At 40.9% G+C, this 21,781-nt stretch overlaps 1 protein-coding gene across 2 annotated transcripts in view; it reads right to left on the minus strand.

Moving 5' to 3' along the window:
* LOC307018297 (uncharacterized protein) overlaps positions 1-21,090 on the minus strand; it is a 33,307-nt gene extending 12,217 nt beyond the window's left edge. The window contains exon 1 of one of the 2 annotated variants that reach the window (XR_013802403.1): positions 78-976. The gene's annotated coding sequence lies outside the window, so the exon portion shown is untranslated. Of the gene's footprint in view, positions 1-77; positions 977-21,019 lie in introns of those variants that run through there. The other variant, XM_079648470.1, reaches the window with a different exon arrangement.
* Between the last annotated feature and the right edge of the window lie 691 nt (positions 21,091-21,781).

The following is a 21,781-nucleotide window of genomic DNA, read 5'->3' on the forward strand; positions in this document are numbered from 1 at the left end:
CCCACAATCAGAGTTTTAGGCCCAGTTGTTAGCTTCCCCTCTAGTCTTTTACTTTTGGAGTAGCTGTTGGTCCTTACCCTGCTGTGTGAAGAGGACAGGTTATCCAGGTCATCAGAAAGAGATTTCCGGTTCTCGGTCAGCGGAGCGTATCTGTTCTGAATTGGCACACTTGGTGGTTTAGGATGATTGTTTGTAGTTCTCCCTGTAGCAGCTGTCCATGGCTGTTTCCTAGTATGAATAGGGGTTGCCTGTTATTCTTCCTCCCAAATCCCATGGAAATTATTTACCCTAAGGCTTTGCACCCAGACAGTTCCAGGGAGGACTACCACTTGTAGATTTATTACCCGGTACACAGCCCTCCTGTTCCTTGGAATCCTTGTAGCTGCTAACTAGCTGTGAGTTGGCATACCCTTTTCCATTATTTTGCAGCACTGGTAAAGTGGTGTCATTGCCACGACATAGTCCATTCACTTCCACGTTAACTTCCAACCGTTGCATTTTCATTTCCAACACAGCCATCTTCTGTAAAAGTTGTGGAAGTCATCTTCAGAGAACGGAGGCATTTTGCTACCAACTAGCTTAAGCTAAATAGCATGCAGTAGCCTACCAGGCTTTAGCTGTCGCTAGGCCACGCTACTGTAAGACTGAGGTCGTCGTAAAAATGTTGAAATATGGCTGAACCCTCCGTCTATTTACGAAGATTAACTGTCCCAGTGATAAGTTAATGTCCAGAAGCCGCTGCTCAAAGTTTTCAGAGAATAAGAACAGGAAAATCAGCATAAAAAGTAAGCAGAGGCAAGAGCAAGCAGAAAATCGTCTGCACTGTAAGAAAGCAAGGGAAAAGTATGACCCGTAGGCAGGGCCGCCCCTCCCTACAAGCCAATCACGCAAGCTGCATGGTGCCCCGCCTTCTGTAGGGGGCCCCACCCAGAGGGCCTCAGCTGCTGTGCGCAGCTCTCAGCTCAGTTCTCCTCGCACCCCCCGCGACAGTGAGAGAGAGGTGACAAGGGGAGCACGTCTGTAACCCGACACCGTTGCAATGAATCGACATCTGACCAATAACGGCTTTGATACGGCCACTAGTGCAGGTGAAGAGATGACGGTGAAAAGACAGTTTCAGTCAAGCAAGCAAGAGGGGAAAAAAACAAAACATGAAGAAACTAGAGCATCACTCGAAGGTGGGTTATTGTATGAATCAAATGTACAACTTGCGAATGTTTTATAAGTCAAATTGCCAATTGCCATATTAAAACATCAGCTGCAATTCACGACATGAAGAAGGCAGTCTCTGCATAGCATATAGGCTAATGGAGATGCAGTTATTTCCAGCATTCTTTATTTACCATTCATTCAAGTATGTTATGCCTTTATCTGCTAATGTACAGGAGGAAGAGCGATAAACTGTCTGTCTAGTTGGCTTACATAACAGTTAAAGTTTACAGCCTAAAAAACATGTAGCATTCTTTCCCCTTTTATTCATTTTTATGTCAATTTGCACATTTCATGGTGATGCTCAGCCTCTCCCCTTAACTCCTAACAGTCATCATCATGTCAACCACAACACAGAGAAATACTGATAGAAATGTGTGTGTATTTGTTGATACATTGCTGACAGAGGGAACTACATTTGAATACAGATTTAAGAAATATCAGTTTTTGAGCATGTAATAAGCATGTTTTGTCTTGACTATATTACAACTATATTATAATAATATAATATAGTATTTACATTATTGAATTGATTATGATTATTATTATGAGTAGAAGTAGTTTATTTGCATTAATTATATTTTAATCTTTTTGAGGCTAGTATTTGGCAGGAAATGCAGACGTATTCACCTTCAAACTCATACTGAACGACATACATGCATATTTACCATTTACCTCACTGCATAAAAAAGTAACTGTGTTGATAATAATAATAAACAGGAATTATATTTGCAAAGTAGCCTACTTTGTTTCCAAAAAAAAAGGTTTCACTCCTGTCGGTTGGTGGGGGGCCTCATCTCACAATGTCGCTTGGGGCCCCAAGTTGACCCTGCCTGTAGGCCTCTAGGAGTTTAGGATGGCCGAAGACACTACACTACCCATAATCCCCAGCTATCGTTTAGGACTACAGTCCCCGTGATTAATCTTCAAGCTCTGGGTTTGGATGTTGGAGTGGCTGTGCACCAAGGTTAGCCTAGAACGAAACCACGCCAGACTATCCAAAACTGTAATCGAACGCCCCCCCCCAGAACTATGCTGGCTATTGTGTTTCGCAAAATGTTCTATGGGACGTCTCTACTGAACGTTTTCGTTTTTCCCACAATTAGAAGTTGCCATGACATTGGTGTTATCAAATGTAAAACATATAATTAATACATGGGTGAAAATCGCTTGTGTCCATAATGCGCAGCATTAATATATACCCACATGACAGCTCATTGTTACTTTGTAATTCTACTCCTCTACAATAAAGAGGTTAACCTGGTATTTTTACTCCACTACACTTATTTGAGTTACTTTGCAGATTCTGATTAATGATGTGAAATATAAACAACCCTTAAATCAGACTTTAGTTACACCTGAGTAAAATTCAGGGAAGGTGATTGTCAAGTGCCAACAATCAGGAGGGATATTTGATAGTTGGTGCTTGAGAAGACTAAACATTTATCTGCAATTGACATGAATGTAAACGAGTAATAAAGTATATTCATTACTCATTATTCTCTAATAGTTCATTAAAGACTGTATAATGGCTATTTTGCATATCCCTTTGAAGATTTTCAAAGGTTTATTGACATATCATATACACAACTACGGTGTATGCAATGAATGAAAATCTTGGGTCACAGGTTCCTCAACAGCGCATTACAAGACATCTATCATTATGTGTGTATACCTCCACCATTAAACTGTCATATTCTGCACATTTCTTATACTATCTACATACATAAGAGTATAATTCATATGTATAATATCAGTTAAAATAAGTGCTTCAACATAGTTAACATTGCAGGAAAGCAATATATTAGACGTTAAGTACTTTGTCAGGCTTAATATTTATCTGTAGATACCCCCAAAGCTTTTTTCTTATTTAAAATAAGACCTTAATCTAAAGTATTATTTAATGTTTGAATAAAGGTTAATTTGTTTGTCTGTTTTGCACATCCTCATATTAATATCTTTGTACATCCTGCACTAAACTGTTTTATTGTAGAGATCACTTACTGTATTTTCTTGATTTTTTATATTCTATATTGCTATCATTGACCTTCTACTTTCCCCCTATGAAAGTATGTACTCTTAATATTTTTTTAATCAAATATAACACATAAAAAAAAAAGATCAATAACGTGCTTTAACCACTAGGCGGTGCAGACAAGGTACACACAACCATAATAACTGTGTATTATTAGTGTAGGACACTTATGTATGTACAACATCTGAAGATGTGTAGTTTTATTCATGTTTTCACATAATTTTACAGCATATTGCTATACTATTTCAGACTCAGTATTTACATTCTTATAATCAAAGAAAATCAGTAATATCTTTAAAAACTACAAGTCCTTTTATATCAGCTGTGCACCGTTATGGTGTAAATATAACCTATCTATGAATTAGATCAAATGTAAAAGTCAGCCGAATTACTATTGATACTGAAGGAGACGCATTGTGAGAAGAGAAATTGAAGATGTTGTTTAATTGTTGATATATTTATGATCCACGTCAAGTATTCAGTTTCGGCGGCATTTCTTCCAGTTTTTCCAAAGGTATTCTCATCAGGGCTCTATAAATAGAAAACTACGGCAGATCTGTAATATGTAATGCAGCCAAACCGTGTATTACAATGCCGTTATGTGATGACTTTCAAAGAGAAAAGCAAGAACAATCTGAATTAAGTATTATTTTAAAATGTTTTTCCGATTTCATATATAAACACCAAATCCCAACATGCATTGCGGCTAAAACATCCAATCGGCGAGCTTAAACCATAGCTGAGGATCTTGGGTAATCGCTCGAAATGCCTACATCTGTTTCCGGTTATTTTATTTTGAAATTCAGTTTGTGACGGACGCCAAAAAAGCCATAGATTATGGAATCAAACCAATAAATAAAAACAAGGATAATTGTGTGTTATTGGTGAGTAAATAACAGTGTGTTATTTTGAAAAGAATAACAAATTAGAAGGAAAAAAAGATTTAAAAAATACAGATTTCAGTATTCTGAGGCTCTGAGCCCCATTTCTTTTCCTCACAGACGGCAGCAAAAGTCAGAAATTATACGATTCAAAATAAAAGCAATAATTGTGGCTTGCTATTGAGTAAGAGCATGTTTTTATGAACCACACAGCTTCCGGTCTTCCTATAACACGTAATGCCGTGAGACTACCAATAGAAATACATTGCTTTTAAAATCGTGCTGTGCAACACGAAAAAAAGGGGGAAATCGTGTTGGTAAAAACGAATCAATAGATTAAAAATTGTGTTGGTGAACACGAAATGCCATGAGACTGGGTTGTGTTATCGTAAGATAATGCTAACACTGCATACGTTGGTACAGTCAGTTAAAACATAGGACCTGTGACAATCAATGAATTAGTGAAAATCGTAGTCCTGAACAAGGATGTCGGTTAAAGTCTTCAGTCGAGGGAGACAGCATTGCAGGTGCATTCATGTGCTCCACGGATGGTCTCATTTCAGAGTCCTGCACGGGTCTGATTTTCAAGACCCGCTCCCGCCCCGCACCCGCGACGTGCAATACCGAACCCGCCCCGCTACCCGCACATATTACCAATTAGTTCCGCAACCCGACCCGACCCGTCGGCACAGGATCCGCAACCCGACCCGAACCCGCATATATATATGAGCAGTGAAAACGTGCAATTATTAACACACGCAGTTGCATATTTCTCTCAAAAAGCGTGGGATGTTGGTTATTCTCTCCATCTAGGAGGACACCAAAAGCCTCCCAGACGTTGGATTTCGCTCTTGAGGAAGAGTTATTGAAAATGCTGTATTCTCCGCTTGAGAGCTTCACCTCAGCCATTTCGATTTCGAATGTGGCGCGCTCAGAAGCAGATTGATGCGCTGCAGAGGTTATGATTATGCACGGTCCCGCGGGGGAGAGGTCTGAGGATTTAAACATTAAACTAAATTATTATTATTTAAATATATTTATTATGCAACACCCGCGACCCGACCCGCATCATCTTTGTTTTACCCAGAACCGAACCCGGAAAAAAGTGTTTGAAAAAATACCACCCGCGAATCACCTTTTTTTGCGGGTCACCCATCGGGTACCCGCTGCAGGACTCTGTCTCATTTACAAATTGGGATGTGGTTTTTATGACTATTCAATGACTAACGCATTTCGTGTTATAGTCACAACATTTAATCTATTGATTCGTGTTCACCAACACGATTTCCCCCTTTTTTTCGTGTTAACGGCGTTACTGTAACGCCGTTATTTTTGGCAGTAACTAGTACTCTAACGCATTATTTTTTAAATTCAGTAACTCAGTTACCGTTACTACATGGTGCGCAGGGTTGGGAGGGTTACTTTGTAAATGTAATTAGTTACTGATTACTGAATACATGGCTCTGAAAGTAATCCGAATACAGTTACAGTTACGTGTCTTAAAAAAGTAATGTAATCAGATTACTTTTAGATTACTTTTGGATTACTTTCTTTTTCCATCACAGATGGGTATGTTTTGGTGTACAGGAGACACAACAAGCAAAAGGAAACTGAACGTGTTTTTACTGTTTTAATGGCTTATCAAGAGCACAACTGAAACATAACATCTGAAACGATGTAACAACATAATAAACTTTTTGGGGATGCAGCTTGGGGTGTGAGGAGTGAGGGACACGGTTTAGAACGGGCGTGTCGTCTTCTGTCCTGCCAGTATTGGCAGGACCTCCTTCACTTCATGAAATCTCTGCAGCACCAGGAGGCAGCGGGAGGGTTAACTCAGCCTCTGAGAAGACAAGCGCGCAGTGCCTTTCACGCACCGCCTTTCAAGCCCCGCCTTCACTGTGTTTACCTTCAGAATCATCAGAAAGGCTAAAGAGCGGTGTGGCTGATGTGTTTTAACTTTTAACCACACACACACACACACACACACACACACACACACACACACACACACACACACACACACACACACACACACACACACACACACACACACACACACACACACACACACACACACACACACACACACACACACACACACACACACACACACAGGGCCGCCCCTCCCTACAGGCCAATCACGCAGGCTGCATGGGGCCCCGCCTTGCCGAGGGGGCCCCGCCCAGAGGGCCTCAGCTCTCCGCGTTTTCCGCGCAGTTCAGCCGCGCAGTTCCACTAGCACCCCCCACCCCCCTGTGCAGTGGTGTTTATTTGTAAATCATTTGGTATAATCACACAAATTCTGTGTTTTATATTTAATAATTCTGTGTTCTTTATTTATTGATTGTTGAATACCTGACAAGGCCGGAGATGAAAAACTTGGGTCGCAGGTTCCTGAACAGTGCATCACAAGACATTTATCAATATTTGTGTATACCTCCACCATTAAACTGTCATATTCTGCACATTTCTTATACTATCTACATACATCTTATATAAGAGTATAATACATAGTGTATGTATAATATCAGTTAAAATAAGTGCTTCAACATAGTTAACATTGCTGGAGGTATACACAAAGTTTTTCATTCATTGCATAACTACACCGTTTGTGTATATATGTCAATAAACCTTAGAAAATCTTGAAATCTTGAAAGGGATGTGCAAAATAGTCATTATATACAGTCTTTAATTAACTATTAGTAGAGAATAACGAGTAATGAATATACTTTATAGGGATCCTATTAATATCTAATAATAAAAATAAAGAAATTCAATAACATTTAACCACTAGGTGTCCCTTTATATCGGGAGTGCACGTTTATGGTGTAAATACAACCTATCTACCAATTGGATCAAATATAAAAGTCAGCCGAATTAGTGTTGATACTGTGAGGAGATGTATTGTGTGAAAATAAATGTAAGATGTTGTTTAATTGCTGATATATTTATGATCCACGTCACGTTTTCAGTGTTGGCGGCAGTTCCTCATGTTTGTCTAGAAGTCTTCTCACCAAGGCTCTATAAATAGAGAATTACTGCAGATATGTAACATGTAATGCAGCCGAACCGTGTATTATGTTAAAATGTGTTCTTTATTCTCGCGTCCAGGAGAGAAGCTTTAAAATGAGACTAAATGGAGTCTCTGAAAAGATTCAAATGGGATACTTTAATTAAAAAAGGCGCGGTAGTGTTACAGACAGAATATTGTTCCGTCAGACAAACAGCTGTGGTCCGGTTCTCCTGAGCAAGAAAGACAGCGGATCTCTCCCCCGGCGCTGCTATATATATCCTCTGCTGGCTCCTCCCCGCCAGCCGGCTCACCTCGTCTCCAATGTCCGTTATTGCATTTAAACAGAGGATAGGTTCTTTTCACATTCAATATATGCTTAACACGCCGTTTCTCCTCATATTCTCTTTCATCACTTTTCATTTAACACATTCTAAACGCTGTAATCAATACTCTAAACAATACTTCTCGGCTCGTTTGGTTGCCGGTCATTCCGGATGTTGTCACATGCTACTCGTCTGTAAACAATAATGTATTCAAATAAACTGTACCTTCATTTAATATTCAGCATGGTAATATCTCGACATCTATCGTTGTAGTGTTAAATCAGTAGGTTTCGGTTTTCACCACACCAAGTCATTTCGCTCCTCAATTCACCTCTTTAGGAAATCGTATATTAGCCACATGCTACATGCTAACCGTAGATGAAGGATTTTCAGAATAAAAGCTTAACTGCTTGTGCACAAGAATTTCTGGTTTTTCACTATAAAAGAGCGTTTAAACTGACGGTATGTTTAAGCTACATTATACCATCAAAACATTGATTTTAATTTCTAACAATTACAATGCCGTTATGTGATTACCTCCACAGAGAAAAGCAAGCACACTCGGAATAAAGTGTTTTCGGTCTGTTTCCGGTATTTGTTTATGACGATGTGATGTGAGATGTGACATGTGAGACTGGAATTGCACAGGGGAAAATAACGTATCTATGGCACCATTTTAGATGCGGATTTTGTTAAACTAATACGTTTGGGCTGTGGACCAACACTATACATTGGGTAGCAATAAAGATAACATCATTAAACAGTTACACAACATAACAGAAATAATATCGATAGCAGCGTCCCTAGCAACCACCTTGGTAACAATGAAAACGTTGTATAGACACAATTTCCTGAAGTAATCTTCGTAATAACTAGCAAACTAAAGATCATGTACATCCACTGCACACATAATCTGAAATAACAACTCATATTTCTCGCATCAAATGACATCAAAACGCATTTTAATGGCCAAACTAACTTTAAAATAGGCATTTTACACCGAGAATACAACTAAGTTCGACCATGTTTTTTTTTTCTGCAGGGAGAAATGTGAAGATCACGTGACATAGACGCCAGCTATTGGAATGAATTATGAAAAAAAACGTAGGGATCTTACAATTTCAGAGGCGTTTTTGTAGAAATACTACGTCCTACGTTGTGGATCAACATAGTTATTACACGTTTTTTTGTGAGACTGGGTTGGTCTTGCAACACTGGAAGCTGTTGGGTTCATAAAAACATGTTCTTACTCAATATCAAGCCACGATTATTGTTTTTATTTTAAATCGTATAATGTCAGACTTTTTTTGGCGTCTATGAGGAAAATAAATGGGGCTCAGAGCCTCAGAATACTGAAATCTGTATTTTTTGTAATATTTTTTTCCTTCTAATTTATTATTATTTTCTAAATAACACACTGTTATTTAATAAACAATAACACACAATTGTCCTTGTTTTTATTTATTTGTTTAATTCCATAATCTCGGGCTTTTTTGGCGTCCGTCAGGAACTGAATTTCAAAATAAAAATAACCGGAAACAGACGTAGGCATTTCGAGCGATTACCCAAGATCCTCAGCTATGGTTTAAGCTTGCTGATTGGACTTTTACATTTGATCTAATTCGTAGATAGGTTATATTTACACCATAACGGTGCACAGCTGATATAAAAGGACTTGTAGTTTTTAAAGATATTACTGATTTTCTTTGAATATAAGAATGTAAATACTGAGTTTCAAATAATATAGCAATATGCTGTAAAATTATGTGAAAACATGAATAAAACTACACATCTTCGGATGTTGTACATTCATAAGTGTCCTACACTAATAATACACAGTTATTATGGCTGTGTGTACCTTGTGTGCACCGCCTAGTGGTTAAAGCACGTTATTGAATTATTGTTATATTTGATGAAAAAAATATTAAGAGTACATACTTTCACAGGGAGAAAGTAGAAGGTCAATGATATAAATATAGAATATAAAAAATTAAGAAGATACTATAAGTGATCTCTATAAAACAGTTTAGTGCAGGATGTATACAGATATGAATAGGAGGAGGTGCAAAACAGAAAAACGAATGAACCTTTATTTAAACATTAAATAATACTTTAGATTAAAGACCTGTGAAGTGTGCGCCTGTGCATGATCTGTTATGCTAATACGTATAGTAATGACCAAAATTGTCCATTGGAACCCATATCAAAAGATGTTGGAATAGCAACGAATTTAACGAGTTTTGAATTTGCCGCCTGGAAATCCGCAGTTGTCCTCCGCCTTCGTGGGCGTGGCTTGCGATCTACTGCGTGACGTCACGAGATGGTCGCTGCCGAAGTGTTTACATTCATCACAGTTTATTGTTTCTCTGTTTCAAAGTCGAATTTATCAAAGTTTTTGAGCGAGTATTTTACTGGAAAGTGTGTCGGAGTCGACTGGAAGTGATTGCCAATCGAGAAAACCTGACAATGGAGGTGACAGTGAAGAAAAAGGGAGGAAAAACACACGGGAAGCGATGCATTGCCGCTGGCTTTAGAAGGCTCAAGTCTGCCGAAGTGGCGATGTTTCTGTTCCCAAAAGATGAAGGTGAGCCTGGCTGGTGTCATTGTTTCATAGATTCGTTGATTGTTCATGACAAATAAAGGCCACTGGTCGATTCGAAAGAGAGAGAAAGAGGAAGAGTGACTGAGAGAGATACAGGGTTGTTGTTAGCATCTGGTGCTAGCTCGGAGCTAACGGAGATTAGCTGTTTCAACAATAAGGAGAGGGAGAGTCCTCTCCTGTGGGACTGAGAGAGATAACGTCAGCTCAGGGAGGTAAAGGACTCTGAGTGATTAGATTGTAAACTGTAGCCTAAGTTATGTCAGTGGGTTTGGTCATCTTTGTAAACAAATATTTCCATCTATGTAATATTAGATGTATAAAATAGGTTAAGAAATCCTTCCAATGTTTTTTGATTATTGAAATATATGTTTCACATGAGTGTTGAGAGCTGTATCCATAAATCTCTTAATGTTGCCCTCAAAGTGCACCAGATTGATGCATTCAACTTCAATTTAAAGAAAGGGAAAATGGAATTAAATCTATTTTTATAATAGAGAGCTTATCTTTTGACTATTAATGGTTGGATTTATTTTATTTCTACAGATCTGTCAAAGGCATGGGCAAAGCAAGTACAGAGAACCAGGAAGGACTGGGAGCCTACCAAATACAGTGTTCTGTGCAGTGAACACTTCACAAGGGACTCCTTTGATGAAAGTGCTCTACTACCAGCGCAGATGGGCATTGCGACAAAGAGGACCTTGATCCTGAAGAAGGGAGCAATTCCAACTGTTTTCCCCAGAGTTGGGACTTCAGCTGTGGGACAACTTTCAACGTCAACATCAAGACCGGCTCGATCTGCATTTGCAATGAGAGAGAGAAAGCGGGTAAAGTTGTTAGGCCTAATTTGTTGATGTTAAATCAGGATTTAATTCCAGTGGCTAGTAGTCTCCTGAATTATTATTGTTGAAATGGTATGAGCAAGGTGTAGGCCTATTGTCACGATCTGTCTGTGTTGTGTTTTGTTTTATCTAGATCTGTCTTTGGTTTTCTGTCTGCGTTGTGTCTTGTCTAGATCTGTCTTTGGTTTTCTGTCTGCGTTGTGTTTTGTCTTGTTTTGATCTGTCTGTGGTTCCGTGTCGTTAGTTTCCCTGGTGTGTCTAATTTACCCGATTGTGTTCACCTGGTGTCCCTGTGTTTTCTCCTCCCTCCTCAGCTGTGTCTTGTTTGTATGATTAGTCTTGTGTGTATTTAAGTTCTGGTTTTTCTGTCTGTCTTTGTCGGTTCGTCTTGTGATATGGCTTGTTCCTCGGTGAGTGTTCTGTTCAGTCTTTGTTTAGAGTTTAGCCTTGAAATAAAGGAGTTATTTTGTCACTTTAATCTGCATTTGGGTCCTGCTTCCTACACACACCGTAACATTACGAACCGACCAACAAATTGACCCAGCAGATGATCCATGGGAGGTAGAATTACAGCATTTTACCTTCTATCTGGCTTGCTGCTTCGATTGGTGGAAGGGAGCGTCCAGTGTTCGGCAGAAGATGGCCGCTCTAGTAGAGGCGCACCGGTTGGCAGCAGAGAAACCATGTTTTGTTGAGTTCTTACCTGACTGGATTTTGGACTTCCTTTCAACATGTGATTCCCAGCCTGCTAGCCCCAGGCATGCTAGCTCCCTGTCTCCCAATTCCCAACCTGGCACCATACGCCTCGGTGGGTTCCGTCTGAAGTCAACCCATGCTTCTGCCCCAGTTCCTGCTCCTGTCCAGCAGTCGTATTCCGGAACTCCCATAGCACTCAGTAGTAAGGATTTTATGTGCTTTTTTAATTATAAAATTGTTACTCTTAGAAACAAAATCAATGACCTCTTGCCTTTGACCAGTATAGTGTTATCAACAGCTCCCGGAAACGTAAGTTCTAATATTACACTAGATAGTAAACTAGAATGCTTTTCAGCCATAAACCTTGAACAATTAAATTCAATGATTCTCTCTTCTAAACCATCAACGTGTATCTTAGACCCGGTTCCAACTAAGCTGTTAAAATAAGTTTTTCCATTAATTAGCACTTCTTTATTAAATATTATGAATATGTCTTTATTATCCGGCTATGTTCCACAATCATTCAAAGTAGCAGTGATAAAACCGCTTCTTAAAAAGCACAACCTCGATCCAGAGGTTTTAGCCAACTATAGACCTCTTGTAATCTTCCGTTCCTCTCAAAAATTCTTGAGAAAGCAGTCGCAAAGCAGCTGTGTGATAACTTTAAAAACTATGATTTATTTGAAGATTTTCAGTCTGGCTTTAGAACACATCATAGCACAGAGACAGCTCTGGTTAATGTCACAAATGACATTCTAATAGCCTCAGACAAGGGACTTGTCTCTATTCTTGTCTTGCTCAATCTTATTGCTGCATTTGATACTATCGACCATGATATCCTATTGCAAAGACTAGAGCACTTTGTTGGCATACAGGGAACTGCTTTAGGCTGGTTTAGGTCCTATCTATCTGAACGCCCTCAGTTTGTATGTGTCAACGATGAATCTTCCAGGGCTCAGTGCTTGGACCTATTTTGTTCACACTATATATGCTTCCGTTAGGCAATATTATATGGAATCATTCTGTAAACTTTCATTGTTATGCGGATGATACTCAACTATATTTATCAATCAAGCCTGATGAAATTAATCATTTAAATAAAATTCAAGACTGCCTCAGGACTTAAAAACGTGGATGACCTTAAATGTTTTGATGTTAAACACGACCAAAACTGAAGTTATTGTACTTGGCCCGAAGAATCTACAAAACAAATTATCTAAAGATATACTAACTATGGATGGCATTAATTTGGCCTCCAGTGAGACTGTAAGGAATCTTGGTGTTATATTTGATCAGGATTTATCCTTTAACACCCACATAAAATCAATTTCAAGGACCGCCTACTTCCATCTACGCAACATTGCAAAAGTCAGGCATATCTTGCCTCAAAACGATGCAGAGAAACTAGTCCATGCATTTGTTACTTCAAGGCTGGATTATTGTAACTCCTTATTATTAGGGTGTACCAAGAAGTCAGTCAAGTCGCTTCAGCTGATTCAAAATGCTGCAGCTCATGTACTAACCAGAGTTAGGAAAAGGGACCACATTACTCCTGTTCTGGCTGCCTTACACTGGCTCCCTATAGAACACAGGATAGAATTTAAAATTCTTCTTCTCGCCTACAAAGCCCTTAATGGGCAGGCGCCATCTTACCTTAAAGAACTCATTATACCCTACTGTCCTACTAGGGCATTGCGTTCCAAGAATGCAGGGTTGTTGGTTGTTCCTAGAGTCTCTAAAAGTACAATGGGAGCCAGAGCCTTTTCTTATCAAGCTCCACTTTTTTGGAATCAGCTTCCAGTTTGTGTTCGGGCGGCAGACACCCTATACGTTTTTAAGAGTGCGCTTAAGACCTTCCTTTTTGATAAAGCGTATAGTTAGGGCTGGTTAGATTCAGCCCCTAGTTTTGCTGATATAGGCTTAGTTTGTCGGGGGACATCTTACTTCTTCCTTCTCTCTGTCTATACCTGTGTACTCTCATGTTCCGATTAACCCAGCTTCCCCAAATGTCTTTCTTTTTGGTGTCTATATACGCCGGGATCCGGAGTCATGGATGATCCTGCTGTCCTGTGTCATGGATAGCGAGGTCTGGATCTTGAGTCGTGGCTGTGGTCCTGGATCATAAGTCCTGGATGGATATCCTCGTGGATTCATCTTCCTATTATACACACATGCATTTCCAAACATTTGGACTACCTATGTTGCAAATGTATTATCTTTTCACTTTACACACGGCATCTATTGCACGTCTGTCCGTCCTGGGAGAGGGATCCCTCCTCTGTTGCTCTCCCTGAGGTTTCTCCCATTTTTTCCTTAAATAAACATTGATTGAACTCGTCTGGCTTATGGAGGTCCACGGAGTATTCGGGCGGCTGCTAAGAGAAGGAGTCGCAAGGTCAGGCTAGCAGCCCGAGCCCCAGCAGCCATGGTTCTGACTACAGAACCGGCCCACACAGCCATGGTTCCGGCCCCAGTTCTGGCCCCAGCAGCCATGGTTCCAGCCCCAGTTCTGGCCCCAGCAGCCATGGTTCCAGCCTCAGTCCTGGCCCCAGCAGCCATGGTTTCGACTCCAGCCCCTCGTCTCCGGCCGACGCCAGCTCCCCGTGTTCTGTCGGCGTACCGGCCGAAGCCAGCTCCCCGTGTCCTGTCGGCGTACCGGCTGACTCCAGCACCTCGTCTCCTGTTGGCTGTCCGCCCGACGCCAGCTCCCCGTGTCCTGTCGGCGTACCGACCGACACAAGTTCCTTCTCAAGTTCCCTCTCAAGTCTCCTCTCCTGTGCCTTTTCAAGTCACCTCTCGAGTCACCTCTCGAGTTCCCTCTCGAGTTCCCTCTCAAGTTCCCTCTCGAGTTCCCTTTCAAGACACTTCTCAAGTTCCCTCTCAAGTCACACCTCCAGTTCCCTCTCAAGTCACCCCTCCAGTCCCCTCTCAAGTCATCTCTCGAGTCATCTCTCGAGTCATCTCTCAAGTCTCCTCTCCAGTTCCCTCTCAAGTCTCCTGTCCGGTTACCTCTCGAGTCCCCTCTCGAGTCCCCTTTCAAGACACGTCTCAAGTGCCTTCTCGAGTTCCCTCTCAAGTCACCTCTCACCTCTCTCCCCCATTGCTGTAAAAAAGTGGTCCATTGGAGTGAACGGAGATGACGTAACTCTCAGTCTATATGGCGCTGCATCGACCTAGTGGACCCATTGCCCTCCTCTCAGGGTTTTTCCTACCTCCTCACCATGGTGGACAGGACGACCCGTTGACCAGAGGCGGTTCCTCTCATGTCGACGTCGGTGGCTGACTTGGCCAGGCTTTCATTGCGACGTGGGTATGTCGGTTTGGCACCCCGTCGGACATTTCCTCAGACCGGGGTTCGCAGTTCACGTCAGAGCTCTGGAACGCCTTGGCGTGCAGTTTGGGGATTAAGTTTCACAGGACAACCGCTTATCACCCTCAAGCTAACGGCCTCTGTGAACATTTCCATTGCTCCATGAAGGCAGCACTCAGAGCCGGCCTGAAGGACGCCAATTGGGTCGACAAGCTGCCTTGGGTAATGCTGGGCCTGCGGACCGCGCCTAAGGAGGATCTACAGTGTTCCACGGCTGAAATGGTCTACGGTCAGCCGCTGAGGGTTCCGGGGGATTTCCTCCCTAAAGGCCCTGACAAACCAGGCCGATTTCGGCCGTTTTCGTTAGTCGGAGGACGAAGCGCGTCCTGTCGCCCAAGCTCAATTTGGTGTGTCCCGCACCGTCGGCCGTGACACGCCTTATTTGGACTGCCTGAACCGATGCACGGTTATAAATATATATATTTATATATATATATTTATATATATATATATATATATATGCAGGGCAATAATTATTTCATGCTAAATGAAGCTCTGTTGCTTGGATATCACTAGATCCTGTTACAGCGTAATATAAGTACATAACGATTGATGTGCACATTAGCAAAATTACTAGCTAGCTGCTAACTGCCGCCTCGTTAATATCAAACCCATCATAAAAACAAGCCATTACCATGATGTCATGAACGTGCGGTGCTGTTACGTGTACGCAAATTGACGTGCTTGATGTGAACAAGCATTTTGGTTAAAGTTGCGCATGCGCTATGAGCGCACATACGGGTACTTCTCAGGCATGCCGGGTAATCTGTGACGTTTCGCTCTCTCAAAAGTTGGGCCATTTTATCATCATGCGCCAATGAGCAACTCTCATAGGAATGAATGAGGCCCCGCTTCCCACGCTGTATCCAGTTCTTATTATACATCCATGTTTATATCACGCAGTCTGTTCTTCTTCTCTGTCTTCCGGTTGTTGCCTCTTTTGAATGACGAATACACACTACCGCCGCCTGCTGGTAAGGAGAGTTATTGCCACTCACGCACTGAGGTCTTTGCGGTGTGTTCCCGTGCGACACATTGGCCAAGACGCAGGAGAACACGGCGACGCAACAGCCGGCGTCGGCATCGGCGAGTCCTCTGGTGACTGCTTGGCAGGGGCGGATCTAGACAAATATTCATGGGGTGGCAAGAGGGTGGCAGGAGAATTTCAGGGGTGGCATCCCCTGGCAGAAGTATATGCTGATTTAATCGCAGTCATATCAATCAATGTTAACTTGGAAAGCCACAATATTGATATTTGAACTCAATAACATTAGGTGACATTATTGTGGCACATCAGTAAAGCCTTAAATATAAATATATAAGCTGGAACACGTAATTTAATGAATTTTAACTGAATGAGTTGGTTTAACTCTTAGACCAGCAGGGGTACCAAATATGCAGACTGCTGCAATAAGTACATTAACTGTCTCATCGATGTGTGTCTGTATGAATATGATAATATTAACAATCATATTATTCCTATCAGCTGTCAATCACTGTTATGATTCACATATTCAGTGTTATTATTAAATAAACTATATTTTTTGGAGGAGTTAATGATGAATGTTCCTCAAGATGCTTGCTCACCCTCCTTCAAATTTGAAAGACCAGTAATTACTATCATGATTCAAAAGAATCAAAGGAACAGTTCAGCGCCCCACAACTTCATTGCAAACAGTTACAACCTTGACTTTACATCAGAAAGAAAAAACATTAAAGAAATGACTAACTGCATCAGTTAGGGTTAAAAAAAACGTGTATTCAGCTAAAACATACATCGCTGCAGTTATTATCCAGTGGAAAGTCCTTACCTACTGGCCTAGTTAATCAAAGTGGTTACTTTCTTTTGGCTGGGCAGTGAAGTTTTACACACCGTCTTATTTGACTTTCTCAGGACTTGAAACTGTTTTTTGGGGGCAGACCCCCACAAAGAAGAAACATATATTTACACATGTAAGGTCATCTTCTTAAACAGTTTATTATTCTAATCGACTCATCCGTGAGCAGAGCATCAAGTTGGCATGTCTATAACAGCTGAATGTGGTGATTACCATCTTGATCAGCAAAACGCCACACAAAGTTATTAAGATTTAAAGCTATGGTGCGTTTTGATTGAATGCTGAGTACAGCCAAACTTGACAGGCTCTTCTCTGTCATAGTAGACCGCAAACAGTTGCGGCGCCAGAGTAGTTGTGTTGGATAATCTGTGGTAGGGCTACTAACCCATACAGTGGTGGGGCTCAAGTCAGTATTTGCAATGTAATTACATACACGCTCCCCTTGACAGTGAAACGCCACGCGTGAGGTTTAGATTATTTCCCTGTCTCAATCCAAATTGAACTGTATGAAATAAAAAGGCACATTTGTCTTGTAGTAAATAAAAAGGGAGACCTGGAGCCAATCCTGCAATTTCCCCACAGGTGAAAGAGTTGAAAACCCAACCCCTGCAGGGATTCTCCCCCAGGAGATTTTTTGAAATACTAACATCAAATACACATTCTGGTGCTCTCTTGAGAAGAAAAATAAATAAATATATATTACTACACGACGTATTTAAAAAAAATGAATGCCATTTTAGTTTTTTGTTACTTTGCTCTGAAAGCTGAACCTGCTGCTCCTCACAGATAGGAGAGGGAAAAGGCTGTGTGAATTACTTTACATATTGAATAAGGGTGGATAGCCCCCATTGTTCTGTGTGTCAAAATGAAAGACAGCCCACACACCTATCAATCATCAAACCGTGGGGTCTTATAGTTGCACCGATGTATATAGAGATGTACTACAGCAAAAGTATTCTCCGTCGGGACTTCCTGCAACAACACCACGCCGTTATCGTGATTCTGATTGGCCATAAGACATTATCAAAGATGTTTTATTGAGAAGACGATCACTACGTGACAAAAGTGTTCAAAACCGTTTCTAGTCTTCGGTATTTCCAGACAAGTGGCTACTGAAATCAATCTTACTAACTGCTGTCTGTGCAATTTACTCCGCGCGAGTTGGCAGACTTTATTTTGCTTACTTTAACATCATTTTTCATGGTGGGGCTAAGCCATTTATTGGTATAGCTGTAGCCTACCCCAGCCATACCCTGACCGCAAATACCTCATTCCTTCTGTCTACTTGTATCCGAAATGCTTCTCGTTTTGCGCTGTCCTCCCGTTCAAATGAAATCGCCGCCAATCATATTTCCAAGCTCGCGCCGGGGGGGGGGGAGGGGTTACAAGGCTCGCGTCTTGTGCTGCATTCACTTGCACTCTGACATTAGAGATTTTCTCTCATAAATGTCCGATGAGCCACAACTTTTCTTTCAAAACAAAGCTGCCAAATGGGGTGGCAGCTGGGGTGGCAAGGCATTTTTCTGAGGTGGCAGCTGCCACCCCGTGCCACCCCGTAGAACCGCCACTGCTGCTTGGTGTGTCAGGGCCTTAACGCGTCGGCTCCCTGGTCGGGCGTCGGCGCAGCAGGTTTCCCTGCAGGACGCTGCTGAGACTTTTGCTCCGATTCCCACTGCTCAACATGGTACTCAGGTGTCCCGGGTTCCCGCGGATCTCCGCTCGGTGGAGCATGTCTTCATACGGCACGATGCGCACAGGGGTCCCCTACAGCCTCCTTACGATGGACCTTTCCGGGTTTTGGAGCACGGGGGCACAGAAAACTTCAAAAAAGTTAAATGCATTTTTATGTTTATAATGTTGAAGGACTCCATTACAACTAAAAGTCTACAGCCATGCTAGCAGCTTTGACAGGCTGTACTCGTGCTTTGAGCTGAATGCTAAAATTAGCATGTTAACAAGGATAATGCTAACATAATAATGTGTAGAAGATGTACAACATTTACCAACTCAATTCAGTGTGTAAACATGTTAACATTAGCTATTTACCACTGGAAAGTGTGTAGCCTACTGTACAGTGGAGGATGATGGGATATTTGTTTGCTTTGCTTTTATTTAGTTCCAAACCACAATTATGAGCTGATGATGGTGCTAGTCAAACAGTTAATGGATAACCAAAGCCACTAAGAGGTAACAGTATGTGAACAACCAATCGTTTTTGACACATTTCACTAAATTCCACAAACATAGACCTTGTGCTGGCGCTAGCAGAAAAGACAAACATTTTCATTAGGGTTCATCTTCTGGGAAACATGATCGTCTAAAATGTCATGAAATGAAAGCATGTTGTTAGAAGTAGAGGATTCAGTGCCCGAAACTTGGGTTTCATCCGTCTTTCTTTTCCGCACATAACAGTCAGCAGGGCCGTATCCAGGATTTCCTAAACACCGATGTTCAAACATGCTAGGGAGGTCCTGGGGTATACTCCCCCAAGATTTCCGGAATTTTCATGATCTAGTTAGGTGCTTTTTAAGTCCTGTGGAGGGTCACAAATTGGATAATATATCGATTTCAAACCATATCAGTGGGCTGCAGCATAAATTATTTTGAATGAGTTAATTGTTACTATTAATTATCTGGACATGCAGAAGAGGCTAAAATGATCAAAAAACATAGTCAACATTCATTTTCCATGTCTCTCTCCTTTCCATAACCTGCACACTCTCTTCCATCTTCTTTAGTCTCCCTGTCTTCTTCCTGTTCATTACTCTCTCTGTCCTCTACTCTTTCTCTTTGTTCAATCTCTCCCTCGTTGTTCACTTTTTGCTCCTCCTCACTTGTCGCCCCTACCAGTGAATTAAAAGCAATTCAGCAAATTAGTTAATTTCACTTGTTTGTTTGCATTATTATTTTTTAAATCTGTTTTGTTTGTTTCTCAAAAGAGAACAAATATGTAAGCAAATTGTGTTTTATGCAATTGTATGTTATTATGACATCATAACTGCAATAGATGTATGTTTTAAAGAATTATGCATATTGTCTATATTGTAAATGAAGACTAAGTTATAGATAGATAGATATATAGATAGATGGGGTTATTAAGCCTACATTATTTTGTGTGACTACCTGCAGTTCCTCCCTGACTTCCATCACTTTCTCTTTCTCTATTTCTCTCTGCCTGTCCTGTCTCTTCCTTACCAAAGCTGAGCTTCGACTGACGTAGTCTTTTCATTATATCTGAGTCAGTGTAAAAATAAATATAATACAATGTTATATCTTTAATGTTTTAATCAAATTGAAATTAAAGAAAAGCATTACAACGTTTGTTAAAAGGTAATCCTTCCGATATTGGACGAATGTAATTAACTGTAGCTCTCTAGCTAGTTTATTCACGCAATTTAACACTAGAACCGCCAACGGGGTTAATTTTACCCAGAGCTGTTTTATATTGTATGTAACTTTTTTTCAATAAAATATTAAAGTCTCCCAGTCCGTGACTTTTCCTGAAAGTCTGTTATGTAGCACTTTATATTGTTAAAAATGGTCAATATGAAGTCAGACTGAAGAAATCACCCAAAAGATTGCCATTTATACCTATTTCCGCCAAGCCGGTCATATTGACCCCACCCCTTTTCGTGCTATTGATTTTGTGTGTAAACAAACATGACGTGTTGCTATAGCAACGCCTTTTGTCTACTGTGGTTCCTCATAGATTGAGATATAGATTGAGAAAGAGAGAGAGAGATAGATAGATAGATATATTGAGTCTGTAGTGAAGGAGCGCGCTCCCGCTCACGGGAGACTGCTCGCGCTGTGCTCCGCAGCAAACAGCTGTTTGCTTTTCACCCAACAACGACAACCGCCTCACTAACGCTATGTTGTAGTGTTAATAAACGAAACAATTAAAAAAAATTGCTTGTCAAAATACCAATACCACAGGACCATTTTTCTTTTTAAAACAACACTTTTACCTTGAAAATAAATGCATTCTAATGCTGGGTCAATTTGATCCCGGTGGCGGTTTTAGGTATAAAAAATTACTGGCGGTTCAAGTGTTAAACCAAAGTATAGCCAATAGCTGCAATATAAGTTAGTGTGAATGTTGTCGGACGTCCACTGACTAACGTAGTGCGTTCACATAGGATCTGTTGGTCATATGATGCCCTGATGAACAGAAACACAAGCAGCCCACTGGACTCAGATCTCTACATACCTCATCACTCCTCCGCTGCTCTGATACAAGTCCGGGGGCCTTTCTCACTTCGGTTAAATGGATTCCTTGCGTCCCTCACTTGCGTCGTTTCCCTGTGACTAGTCCCTCCCACCAGGGAAGCATGGAGAGATGCAAGGAAACCACGAGAAGCAGGGAAATTAGTTTTAAGAGCAATGAGACGTCCTTTCCTCCGGAGCGTCAGGTGAAGCGACGTCCGTTTGTGATGACGCTGCACAGCTGATCATCTGACAGCAGCCAGCTCTGTCCCCGTTATTTCCACACACACCCCTGCCTCTGTTAGTACACATTTACTGACACAAACATTTGTATCATCTGTTGTAGACCCAAATAAATCGAATCAAATAAGAACACTCACAAAAAAGATAAACGCCATTCTTAAAATAAATGTATAAACGAACATTAGTTGGATTAATATTGATTAGAGTGCACAATAGAAATAAAATAATTGAGAGAAGAAAAAGAGATATGTTATCTATCAAAACCCAGTTAGATTAACATTCATCGGATTGCACACTTTGTTTGTTTGTTTGGATATGTAGCAAATTAATATTTTAAATAGCACTTAATGACTGACTGAATGGAAATGACAATAAATGAAAATGTAAAACGAAAAAACGATCATGAAAATGTTTCAAAAAAATGATTTTTGACCACTTTGTTGTTCAGATATATCACATATTTGTAACTAAATGATACATTAATTGAAACGAAACACGGTATAAACCGAGGAGTGACTCTCGT

Source organism: Notothenia rossii, assembly GCF_949606895.1.
Source record: "Notothenia rossii genome assembly, chromosome: 9".
NCBI lineage: Eukaryota > Metazoa > Chordata > Actinopteri > Perciformes > Nototheniidae > Notothenia > Notothenia rossii.